Genomic DNA, 12,924 nt, shown 5'->3' on the forward strand with positions numbered 1-12,924 from the left:
TGGTTAGTTGGTTTATTGGGTGTGTGGTTGGTTAGTTGGTTTGATGGGTGTGTGGTTGGTTAGTTGGTTTATTATGTCTTTGGTTGGTTAGTTGATTGTGTGGTTGGTTGGTTGGTTTATTATGTCCTTGGTTGGTTAGTTGGTTGGTTGTGTGTTTTGTTGGTTAGTTGGTTTATTGTGTGTTGTTGGTTAGTTGGTTTATCATGTCTTTGGTTGGTTAGTTGATTGTGTGGTTGGTTGGTTGGTTTATTGGGTGTTTGGTTGGTTAGTTGGTTGGTTGTGTGTTCAGTTGGTTAGTTAGTTGAGTGTGTTGTTGGTTGATTGTGCGTTTATTTAGATGGTTATGTATTTGTTTGATTGGTTCTTTGTGTTTTTGGTTGGTTGGTTGATTGTGTGTTTGGTCAGTTAGTTGATTTATTATGTCTTTGGTTGGTTAGTTGGTTTATTGTATATTGGTTGGGTAGTTGCTTGTGTGGTTGGTTTGTTGATGGTGTTTTTGGTTGTATTATTATGTGATTGGTTAGTTGATTGCATGTTTGGTTGATTGTGTATTTATTTAGTTGGTTATGTATTTGGTTATTTAGTTCTTTGTGTATTTGTTTGGTTGGATCATTGTGTGATGGATGGATGGTTGGTTGATTGGTTGGATGTGTGTTTATTTGGTCAGTTGTATTTGTTTGTTTGTTTACCTGGGCTTCTTCCCATCAGCCCGTGGAACTGCTGCGAGCGTTTGACAAGATCTGCTAACCGCAGGCTCAGTCCTCTCTGCAGTGGGTAACCCTGAACACACACACACACACACACACACTCAGACTAACAACTTCCAGAAAGTCATTACAGTTTAAAAATATCAAAAATTGGATTAAAATCTTTTCATAAGTGTCATATTTTTCAGTTCCCAGAAGAAAACAAATGCAAGTTTCATCACATTTGTTTCTGTGACATTGTTGCGACTCCAGCTTTGCTTTGTGTTGAAACAAATCCATCATCTTTTATTAGAGATGTTGTATAACAAGAACCAAGTATTGGATTTTACTCTAAAACAAAACAAAAAATCACATAAAATGAATCACTCTATTAACTTTAATGCAAGTTTTTTTTTACTCTGAATACAGGGAGAACATGCAAACTCCAAACTCAGCGTTTCCACATCTGTGATGGGAATCAAATCAAGGCAATGTTGACATGCGATAAAACAAAATCAAAAGATGAGAAGAAGGAAAGAAAAAATCTAATTCAGCACAAAGAGGTGCTGCACAATCATGGACATGACAACAAGCAATATGTAGCTAGAAATTAGAACAATTTAGAATTGAAATATAACAATAAAATGTTCAATCCTCCGAAATATGTGTGGACATACATCAAATAGATGTAATTTAAAGGAAATTATTCCCCGTGCAATGTCATGTTTAATTAAATAAACTTGTTCTATGTGCCATGTGATGATTCTTCCCATCACAGATCCAACTACTCTCTCCTACCTGTGAGTCCTCTACAGTCCACGCGTCTCTCTGTCCCTCCTCACTGGACACGGGGGTCCCCAGTGTACCCCAGACCTGCACGAACACCAGCAGCAGCAGCACCATCACAAACCTTAGTGTCTCCATATCAGGACTAACCTGTGAGCCTCGCACACACACACACACTCTCTCACTAACACAGTAAAAGCTCTGCTGAGTGACAGACCGCACACTGCGGCGCTCACTCTCAGACCTGCTCTTTATGAGCCTGTTAAGCTCCTCCCACCTCCATCAGATCATCATCAAATGATGAAGTCCCTCCACCAGCATCCCACACATCACTTCACACTCCAACTATTTGTTTTCATATATTTATAATATAATATATCCTCCTGAGGAGCAGCCTGTTGGTCTGGGTTTTCTGTAATCGACTTTAGTTATTGGTCTTTATCAGAGAAGAAAGTACTAACGTTACTGTAATTGAGTTGATTTCATGGGTACTTGTACTTTTATATTTCTGAATCAGTAATTAGTGTTAGTGAGAATGCAGTTTCTCAGAAACTGTTTAAGATAGGATAACCAAATTCAATGTGTGGCTTCAGGGTATCAATACCTTGATGGAGTTTGAAAATGAGAACCGCGCAATTATTTTTTCCGGAATTATTGCCCTTGTTCTGTTTCTGGACTCTGTTCGAGGTATCTTCAAAGGAGACGCTTTTATCAGAAACTGTTTAAGATACGATAACCAAATTTGGTGTGTGGCCTTAGGGTATCAATACTTTGATGGAGTTCGAAAATGAGAAGTGCGCAATTACTTTTTCAGGAGTTACTGCCCTTGTTCTGTTTTCTTTAAATTGATCAACGGACATTGTGAAACTACAAAAAAAAATTAAATGACCAGACAAAAATCAAATACATCACATCACAGCTGACCAATCAGATTAATTGTAATGTACCTCACCAAAACAGCATTGAATGGAGGTTATTTTCTCAGTTTTGAATGTAGCTATACTTAGAGCCTGATCATTTTTTTTAATTTTAAATTAAATTAATTGATGTTTTTTTTTTAATTTACATAATAACTGTACATTTTGACAAACCTTTTGTTTTATACAAATGCTTTTGTAGAAGTTCCAATTTTGCAGAATTTTGTAATTCCTTTTTAAATGTCTACATTAGATGTTTACTGTGTGCAAGGGAACCGTGGCAACATTTGTAAAAAATAAACGTGGGTGGTGAAAGTAACTATTACTTTGAGTACTATTTAATTGAACTACTTTTTACTTGTATTTCAGTGTTTTATGTATGACTTACTTGTACTTGAGTACAAAATCAATCACGTAACAGTACTTCTACCTGAGTATGATACATTAGTACTCCTTACACCTCTGGTCACTCTTGTCACTCCAATGAACTAACTGAATAATTATTATTATTAAAAATAATAGAGGGACAACCTGGACTTTCCCATGAGTAACGATTGGCTGATAATAACTTCTCAGGAGGATCAGTTTTATTATTGATGCGACAATTCAGTTCAATTTACCTTTATTTACATAATGGCAAATAAATCAAAGTCCTTTTAAGGCATTAAGCACAAATAATAAAGTTATGTTTTAACAAAAAACCCAATATTTCCACAGGAGTACGCACCTTTGAACAGAACCTAACCATTGGTTGGGGTATTAGATGTGTTAAATTCAAGGTCTGTGGGCCAATACTCACCACCCCCAACATCACATACCTGTAGAAGAATTTGTGTTGCATTTACGGCCAAAAGACGAACTGATGGAACGTGCAGCATTTAAAAGAATTTTGTCAACAATGGGTTTATAGTTTAAAGAAAGCAAAATAATGAACTTTTCATACTTTTGTGTGTAGCCTGGGAACAAAATTGTCTGATTGTTGCTTTAAACCAAGAACAAATGTCAGTTACTAAACTTGATTCCAACTTCTCTATTGGGATCATGTGCTTGGGCCCCTGGTGTATCTATAGTAACTAAAGGTGGGATGATATTTATCGTGCAAAAAATCTACAAGTTTAAACCTCAAACTGTAAAAACGAAGTAAACCTTAATATAAGCTGAGGCTCTGCGCTGCTTTGTGTTCATAGTTTGTGTTTCCTCAGACTTCATTGGATTTGACTCAAACATTCATTCACACTGATTTGTGAGTCAGCAGAAAGCATTTATTTACTTAATAATCACGGCACCTACGGTCATGAGAGCAGATTCTACAAAGTTAATTAAAATTTCTGATTCATCTTTTTAATTAACAGTTACTGTCGCTTTAGTTTATGAACAGTCTGCTTTATGAACAGCACGGCTCGCGGTAGCAGACATGAAAGAAGATCTTTGGAGCCAACCAGGAGTGAAAACCACGCTAACTGTTACCACTGATATCCTGATGTAAGTAGTGCCTACAATTATACTGACAATAGCTAATAGTGGCTAAATATTAACAATAAACAGTTCAGCCTTTCAATAGTCAGGCTTTAAACAATTGAGTTTATGTAGTTATTTTTTATATTATTTATTTATATACAACTTGTGTCACAGCGGGTGTCACGAAAGTAACATTTATGTCATCATTTTGTTTGATGCCCAATCTGAGCATTATTAAAGGAAAGAACAGACATTTATATCTATTTTGCTGTTATTCTTCTATATTTTTGTTGGTTTTTGTTTTTGTTTTTTTGTTTGTAATTTTGTGTTTTTTTTGTGTTTTTTCTTCTGTAATTTTGTGTTTCTTTTTCTGTATTTTTGTGTATTTTTTGTGTTTTTTTCTTCTGTAATTTTGTGTATTTTTTTTCTGTAATTTTGTGTATTTTTTGTGTAATTTTGTGTATTTTTTGTGTTTTTTTCTTCTGTAATTTTGTGTATTTTTTGTGGGTTTTTTTCCTGTTATTTTGTGTATTTTTTATGTTTTTTTTCCTGTAATTTTGTATATTTTTTATGTTTTTTTTCTGTAATTTTGTGTATTTTTTATGTTTTTTTCTGTAATTTTGTGTTTGTGTGGCCATGTTACCATGTTACCCACGCTCCTCCAGGTGCCCACGTATGTTTTCTAAGTATATATATAATAATAATATTTTGTTGTTTTGTTGACTTAAAACTAATGTGATGCCAAAGACCGACGGTGAGAATTTAAAATTACTTTTTGTATAAACCTTAAAATTTTAATTTTAAGTTGGCTAAAAATAGAAAACTACACATGAAAAAGAATTATTTTATTTGTTTTTCTAGAGATTTTTCAAGAAAAATTGTAGAGAAGGTGACGACGTCGGACGCAAAGCATCATGGGAAACCTGACTGGTTGACTCAAATGAGAATATCAGATTGTAAGTTGCCTTCATTAAAGCAAAAATTGCAATGAAACTCACTCAGATCCTTGAGTTACTTCAACAACTGTGGAATACAATTTCTAGGATGTAGTTTGTCAACTTTTTTAATTTAAAATAAAAAATAAAAAAAAGTCAATGAATGTAAATTATTTTAAATTTCATAGCAGTGTTTTTGCAGCAAATCCTATACAGTTTCACAGCAACTTGTGTGATAAATCTTTTCGTTGGCCAAATCGATTCGAAACCACTAATATAACGTATTTGGTGTCCTAAGCCAATCAGCAGCCTTGTTCTTTAACTGTGTGTGGAATGAATATTCTCTGTAATAGAAAGACTGATGGATTTCAAACAGGACGGACTTAAAAACAATCAGCTTGGACAATAAACAACTTTACAACCAATTATTCTGGTTATAAACATCTTTACGCACACAATGAGCAGCCATAAAAATGCTTTGAAGGTACTTTATTGATACGTCAATACAGTATATAACCACGTTTTAATAGTATTTACATGTTTTATTAGCATACGTTACCGGCTGTGTTTAACTTCCTTCTATGAACCGTTTATGTTGGAATGGAAATGTAGCTCAGGAAACAGGAAGTCTACCTAACATGACTTAAACCGCCCCATGATGCATTGTGAGCAGAATGTAAAATGTTGTTGGGACCGCCTTCAAGCTAAAATTCAAACATCCCATTTTCAAAATAAAAGCTTATCTTTTTGTCTTCCATTATAGGTTTTAAACTCTTTTGTTAATAGGGCTCTTGTTTTGACGTTAACAGGAATTTTTGTCAGTAGCACAGCTTTTCGAAAAACCCCCGAAATGGCAGAATTAAATGTGTCTATGTAAGTTTTATGGATCAAATGTTCACATGTTGATATTCTACTTGGTCACTTTCTCACTTAAAATGTTTTCAGAACTTTCAAATGTGGAAAATCAACAGAGATATTAATCCTCAGTGTGATTCAGGTTTTTTCATTGTAGGTTCCAGATGCATCATGGGAAACTTGGAAGTATACTTCAGTGGGAACGCTCATCATCCTAATGAAATGGAACAAAACTCATATCTTGATATTTTTTCTCAAAATGATGATATACGATATAAATCTCAATCATTTTAATACAAATAAAGTCTGACCAGAAAGAGAATTCTGGGTTAAATTTGCTGATGCAAAATGCTACTTCGGCCTTTTTCTCCTGTAAAGGACAGCACATGTGAGTGAGTTCTGTAGTGTGGCTTGTTTAGGGGAAGGTCGGGGTTAGGATGCACTCAGTAATCCATTAAACTGAGGTTTTTATGCTGTTCTGACAAGTAGAGAAACCTGCAACTTCTAAAACAAGTATTATTTTTGTAACATATTTTTATTGGTTTTTAACAGAAAAACCAGTTAAACATTTTGCCATCGTGTCAGTAACAGAGATAGATGAAAGAAAATGGAAGAGAGAAAAAATAAATAAATATATACAGTATATACACATAACCATTCATCCATTCTTAGCAAAAAGAAATGTCCCAGTCTACTGACCGCAGCGCTACGAACACATCCTTTTTGTGTAGTCACAGTCAACATAATCTGCTCATTAATATTAACGTATATTACATCCACTCCACACATGTCGTACTGATGTGTATTTAGTCTTTAGTTTTGTTTTTTTATGTTTGTAATCTAATGCTCTCCTGCTCTCCTCTGGGGTTCATTTGTGTTTGCAAACAGCGGTCTGGGGACTAATCCGTCCAACTCTGAGCCGATAGCATCACGGGAGGCTTTTCTGAGCTTCTCCTCCAGAACTCTCTCTACACACACCGTCATCAGTCACAGCTGAAGAGAAATGGCTCAAATTAACCTGTGGAGGTAATCCCACCGAACGCTTTCTCAGGACGTGAAATAACTCATCATTCAACATAAATGTATTTTTATATTTCAATTGTAGCCCTTGGATATCAACTTTAAATGTACATTGTGTGTTTTTTTTCTGGTATTGTTAAGGTTTGATGATAATGACGATGGTAAATACATTCCATACGATCACAGGATGATTCATAGGTGATGATGATGATGATACAGGCATTCTCACAGCACAGCCTTACCAACGCTTCACTGGACAAACTGAGAAGCTCTGCTGGAATGTGTCGTATTGAAAATGTCACGCCTCAAACATTCCAGTTCCTCTCAGATGTTCACTTTGACCCTTTTCTTCATATATTAGTGTTTTATTATTGGTATTTTTTAATCTAACTGTGAAAAAAGTCATAGATTATCCAATTTCAATTTAATAACTAAGTTAAAAACTTCTTTTTTTTTTTTTTTTTTTAGAATAAATAAAATACACTTAAATGTATTTAATTTGTCTCTTAAATCGGTGTAAACTAGTAGTTTTGCAAAATGAAATTGTTCTAGGGCTGGGCGATATATCAAGGTATTCTATTTTGGCGATATAGAAAGTTACAATATCGCCTATATCTATTAATACATATATTTTTTTATAGCTTATTTTGTTTTAACACAGTTATTTTAGAACTCGGTGCTTTCACTAATGCACAACTTCACTCACACATGCTGTCCTTTATAGGAGAAAAAGCCAAAGGTGGCACAATTGTCATTATTATATTTACACTTTTATACAAAAAGTAATAGATGATTCAATTTCAAGTAAATAACCTCTTTAAACAATAACAAAAATCCTTGTTTTATAAATCTGTAATAACCACGTTTATTGATTTATCTGAATAATTTCCACTGTTTCGTGTTTTTTGCGCCATAGTATATAGTCATCTTAAAGATGCAAATCCTCGTTTAAGTCAGAAATAAAAGGGGTTAAAAGTAAAAAGGAGGTGAAATGGGATTTTAAACACCACAGAAATTGGTTAAAACAGGCAAAAAAAAAAGTGGTAAAAAGGGTTCACAGTGTCAATATTGGCTTAAAAATGGCAGAAATGGGGGGTAATGTAATTAAATTGTCAAAAATCAGCATGAATTATGGTGAAAAGAGGTTAAAAGCGACAATAATGGGTCAATATAAGTGACATTAGGTGGAAAAGTGATGAAAATTGTTTATAAGTGCTCAAAATGTGCAGAAATTGCGTTGAAATTTGATGGAGAAGAGGCGTGAATAAGAATAAAGCAGCAAATTCAATAAAAGGAGCAAAAATATGGCAAGAAAAAGTGATGAATATAGGTTAAAATATGGGAAGTTTGGTGTAGTTGCAGGAATAGGGTAAAAATAAGCTAGCTAAGGCATCTGGTGACCCCAAATGGGGTCCTGACCCCAAGTTTGAGAACCAAGACCACAAAAAGACTCCATAAACACCAAAAACTACAAAACTACACAAAAAAATACAACACACAAAATGAAAGACTAGACCTCCCACCTCTATTTAATGATAGCCTGCTGTTACAGTTCACTGAACAAAAGTGCCGAGTCATTACCTCGACTATGTTTGTCTGTTCTAGTGTGATAATCGTTTGACTCACAAACAAATGATTACCATGAAAACGTCATCAGAGACGAAAGTCAGATTATTATTAATGCAGTTCAGTCTTTCAATGGATTTTTAAATTTAAAACCTAAACCTATTTTTTTTATTCACTGATATCCACAAAAAAAAAAAAATCATGATTACGTGACCAAATGGTCGAAAAACATGTGGTTTTACCAAATTCATTAAAAAAAAATACAGTTCTTAATATAATGTACAACATGTTATACAAATATTTTAATTGCCAAGAAAACACAGTGACTGTACAAAATACATATGAATTAATTTGTTGTTCTTTAAAAAACACGTTATTTTTTGTCATGTGACCATCGTGTTCCTTTCAAAGCTACAGCCCACATCTCTCTCCGCGCTAAAGAAAAATGATTAGCTAAGGGCACTTAATGGCTGGTATATCATTGGTTTAAAATGTAAACAAAGCTCAACGTCCTTAGTACGTCACATCCAGGCTAGCTCCGTTGAAAGACGCTAGCTACAATGCTAAAACACCAGACATCATTCAATGCAGGTTGGTTAAAAAATCTTTGTTTCAAGTCACAGATTTTACTTCTACCTCAGGTGTGTAGTTAGTTTGTAAGTTTCCAGTGAAATGGTTCGAGACTTTAGGTTGGTTTTTCTTTTGTTGCTCAATTCTTCTTCACAATGTAAAAGGTGAAGCGTTATGTTGTGGTACTGCAGCAAAAATGAAGCAGAAAGCATCTGCCGGCCTGATTTTATCATGAATTCACATTGAACGACGTGTCGATGCAAATTTTCGAAGTCCACATTATGAATTATGTTACTAATCATTTTGTGCATTATTGTGTATGTTACACACATTGTGGTTTGTGCAAATATCGAGATGGTCTATATATTTAATTCTATTCATACATACTATTTACAGCCTGTGAACCCTTTTTTCCCCCTCAAATAAATGAGTTCAAAACACAAAGAACATTAGTGTGATGAGGAAATCTGATGAAGAAAAGAGTGAGATGAACTGGAGCTTTTTGTCATGTTGACGGATCCAGTCAGTTTTTGATTATTTGTCTTACCTCTGCCCTCTCCTCATTCATTCTTCCTTTGTCTTTGTTCAAATGGCACATTTTGCTAAATACCAACCCTAAATGAGCAACGAGGATGAATAAATAAGAAGTGCAGCGGGAACAATTGACCAACATTCCGTAATTCAGGATTGCATATTCATGAATGAAACATATTTACGTACATGTGACGTCAAACGAGCTGGAGTCGACTTCAACTGGAGAAAATCTGAATTACTGCGTGTGATTGTAGTTATTTTAATGCATATATTTAAGTGTTCTGCACAGTACGACTGCAGGTTACACTCCTATGGTTGACATGGTCCATGACTCACTTTTTGGGTTCCGACCCACCAGTTGAGAACCTTGTTTACTGATGAAATTGTGTGTATTTTCTCCACTTTGAGGTCATTTTTTTAAACTTTTTTTAAAAAGAAATAAAAAGGTAACACTTTACTAGAATATTTATACATAAGGCTGACATTACGCTGTCATTAGCATTAATTAGGTGTCATGAAGGTAACTATGGGTTAGGGTAACCATGGGTTAGGGTAATAATGGGTTAGGGTAACCATGGGTTAGGGTAATAATGGGTTAGGGTAACCATGGGTTAGGGTAATAATGGGTTAGGGTAACCATGGGTTAGGGTAACCATGGGTTAGGGTAATGATGGGTTAGGGTAACCATGGGTTAGGGTAACCATGGGTTAGGGTAACCATGGATTAGGGTAACCATGGGTTAGGGTAATGATGGGTTAGGGTAACCATGGGTTAGGGTAACCATGGGTTAGGGTAATGATGGGTTAGGGTAACCATGGGTTAGGGTAATAATGGGTTAGGGTAACCATGGGTTAGTGTAATAATGGGTTAGGGTAACCATGGGTTAGGGTAATAATGGGTTAGGGTAACCATGGGTTAGGGTAACCATGGGTTAGGGTAATAATGGGTTAGGGTAACCATGGGTTAGGGTAACCATGGGTTAGGGTAAACATGGGTTAGGGTAACCATGGGTTAGGGTAATAATGGGTTAGGGTAACCATGGGTTAGGGTAACAATGGGTTAGGGTAACCATGGGTTAGGGTAACCATGGGTTAGTTTAATGATGGGTTAGGGTAATAATGGGTTAGGGTAACCATGGGTTAGGGTAGTAATGGGTTAGGGTAACAAACGGCACTTGAAGCTGATATCCGGAGTTTCTGAGAAACGTCTCAATGTCCCGCCCTAAACTGCCTCACTTCCTCCAACTGTCTCTGCCAATCTACCAGAAGCCACGCCTCTACTTTTCCGCACGCGCATCGCGGAACATAACAAGATTGCATCAGGTCACATTGATATAGATCTACAGGTCAGGTAAGAGCCAAAATCATTTACCTGTTTGATGTTGTGACACGCAGCCTTGTTTCTGTGCACAGTTCCACATTCACTTTGATTGACAGTCTCAAAAACAGGAAGTCGAAGTCTATTGGCTGGGCGCACTCTGCGATCGTTTCCATTTGTATAGAGGCCTATAGGACAAAGGAGGGACTTATATACATGAATGTATATGAATGACCATAGACAATAGTAAAAGACTCATCATACATAAACATAGATTTCTCAGAAACTCTGGATATCAGCTTTAATGACATTGTTAATGACACCTTACTCTTGCTAATGATAGGTGTCATAACAAAGAACAGCGTAATGTCAGCCTTTATGTAATAAACTTTAAGTAAAGTGTTACCAAAAAAAAAACAACTTTAGTGCTTGTTGTTTAAAAACAACTTAATGTAACAGTTAAAAAAAACAGTTGCTCTGTTTATGTGCCTAATAGACCAAACTAAGGACGTAGAGTCTGTAGGCAGCAGTAAATACTTAGAGCTGCTGAAGATGTAGAGTTTTTAAATGAGGTATTTAAACTAGATATATGAACGACTGAGGAACACCTTTTTTTTATTGCTGTGTCTGAGGTTAGAAAATACAGGTGCAATATCTGCAGCTCTCACACACTGACAATGTTAAACACTTTCAATGTGAGGAATCAAACGGTGAGGAGATTATTTCTTGTTTGTTTTAAGAAAAACATGGTTTTGTTGTGGATTTTTGTCATTTTAAAATCATTTTGTGTATTTCTGTTGTCGTTTTGTGTTTGTCAGATTGATAATGTGCATTTTTGTAGCCATTTTGTTTATTTTATTTTTCTATCCGTATTTTTAGAGTTATTTTGTGCATTATTGTTGTCATTTCGTGTATTTTTGATTCATTTTTTAATCAAAAGGTGAGGAGATTATTTTGTGGATTTGTGTAATGTTTAAGTCGTTTTGTCTATTTCTGTTGTTGTTTTGTGTCTGATTTTTTACTTGTATTTTGGGAATAATTTTGTGTATTTTGGGAGTCATTTTGAAGAGTCATTTTATGTATTTCTGTTGTCATCTTGTGTCTTGATTGATTATGGGTATTTTTGATTGAGTATGTGTCTTTTGTTGTCGTTTTGTGTGTTTTTAATTGATTATGTGTATTTTTGGAGTCATTTTGCGTATTTCTATTGATGTTTTGTGTGTTGTTATTGTGTCTTTTCGATTCCTTTCGTGTGTTTTTGTTGTGAGTTTTTTTTTTTTTTTTACTCACTTTGTATCTTTCATTGTCAACGTGCATTTTAGAAGTCGTTTTTGTGCTTTCGTGAACACTCGGGTGTTTCTAATCTCCTAATCTCCTCACTATATAAAGCAATGTTTGGACAGAGCGGCTGTAAAATTTTCTACACAATTGTTCTTTTCAGCATAAATTTTAACTTTTTCCCCGTTTGCAGGCAGAAGCTGCAGAATTTGTGCAACACAAATTGAAATAATTGTGAAATTATTTGACATTTTAAGGAATACCGGCAGGAATTTATCAGCTGTTTTAGCCAGATTAACATATTTAAGACATGTGGCTTTAAATTTAACTAAAAATAAAATCTTTATAACCTTTTTTTTTAGTAAGCTCCAGCTGTCGAACTTAACAACATGAATATCATTGAGTAGATTTTACAAGTATATTACAGTATATTACAGCAGCAGAAATGTAAAGGATTACTTTAACGCGTTTCTTTGTGCTTTTCTTCTACACTTTATAATGAAATAGTTTAATCATCGGTGGAGATCTCTGCAGGACAGCTGCAGGCTTACGTGTAACTTAATAATTCAGGAGTACTGAACGCTGGCTTAGCTTCACTGTGCAACTATTGAGGTGATGTCCCAGGAGTGATGTATGGAGCTAATTTCCCTTCTGTGTTTTATGTTATGGGTTCAGACTGGTCTAATCCTGCTGCATATCGACTGGCTGTGTTAGAACGCACATTTTTAATCTCAGCTGTGGCAGCTTTGCAGTACTTATTATACACCAATTAGTTTTTAAATTAACATATTTTATTGTACAAAAAATTCTTCATTGTAAAACATGCTGTATTTGTTTGATAGGTACATGTCTTATTTGCAGGACAAAATTCCTTTTGTTTGTGAATGATGTTTTGTTTGTGAGTCGTTGTGTTTTTGTTGTGTGTGTTTGTGAGGTTTCAACATGATATTTTTTTAACTCCATACAAGCCGGTATTAAAAATGCATGGATGGATGAAGATCA

This window comes from Gouania willdenowi, chromosome 8 (genome assembly GCF_900634775.1).
Source record: "Gouania willdenowi chromosome 8, fGouWil2.1, whole genome shotgun sequence".
Lineage (NCBI taxonomy): Eukaryota > Metazoa > Chordata > Actinopteri > Blenniiformes > Gobiesocidae > Gouania > Gouania willdenowi.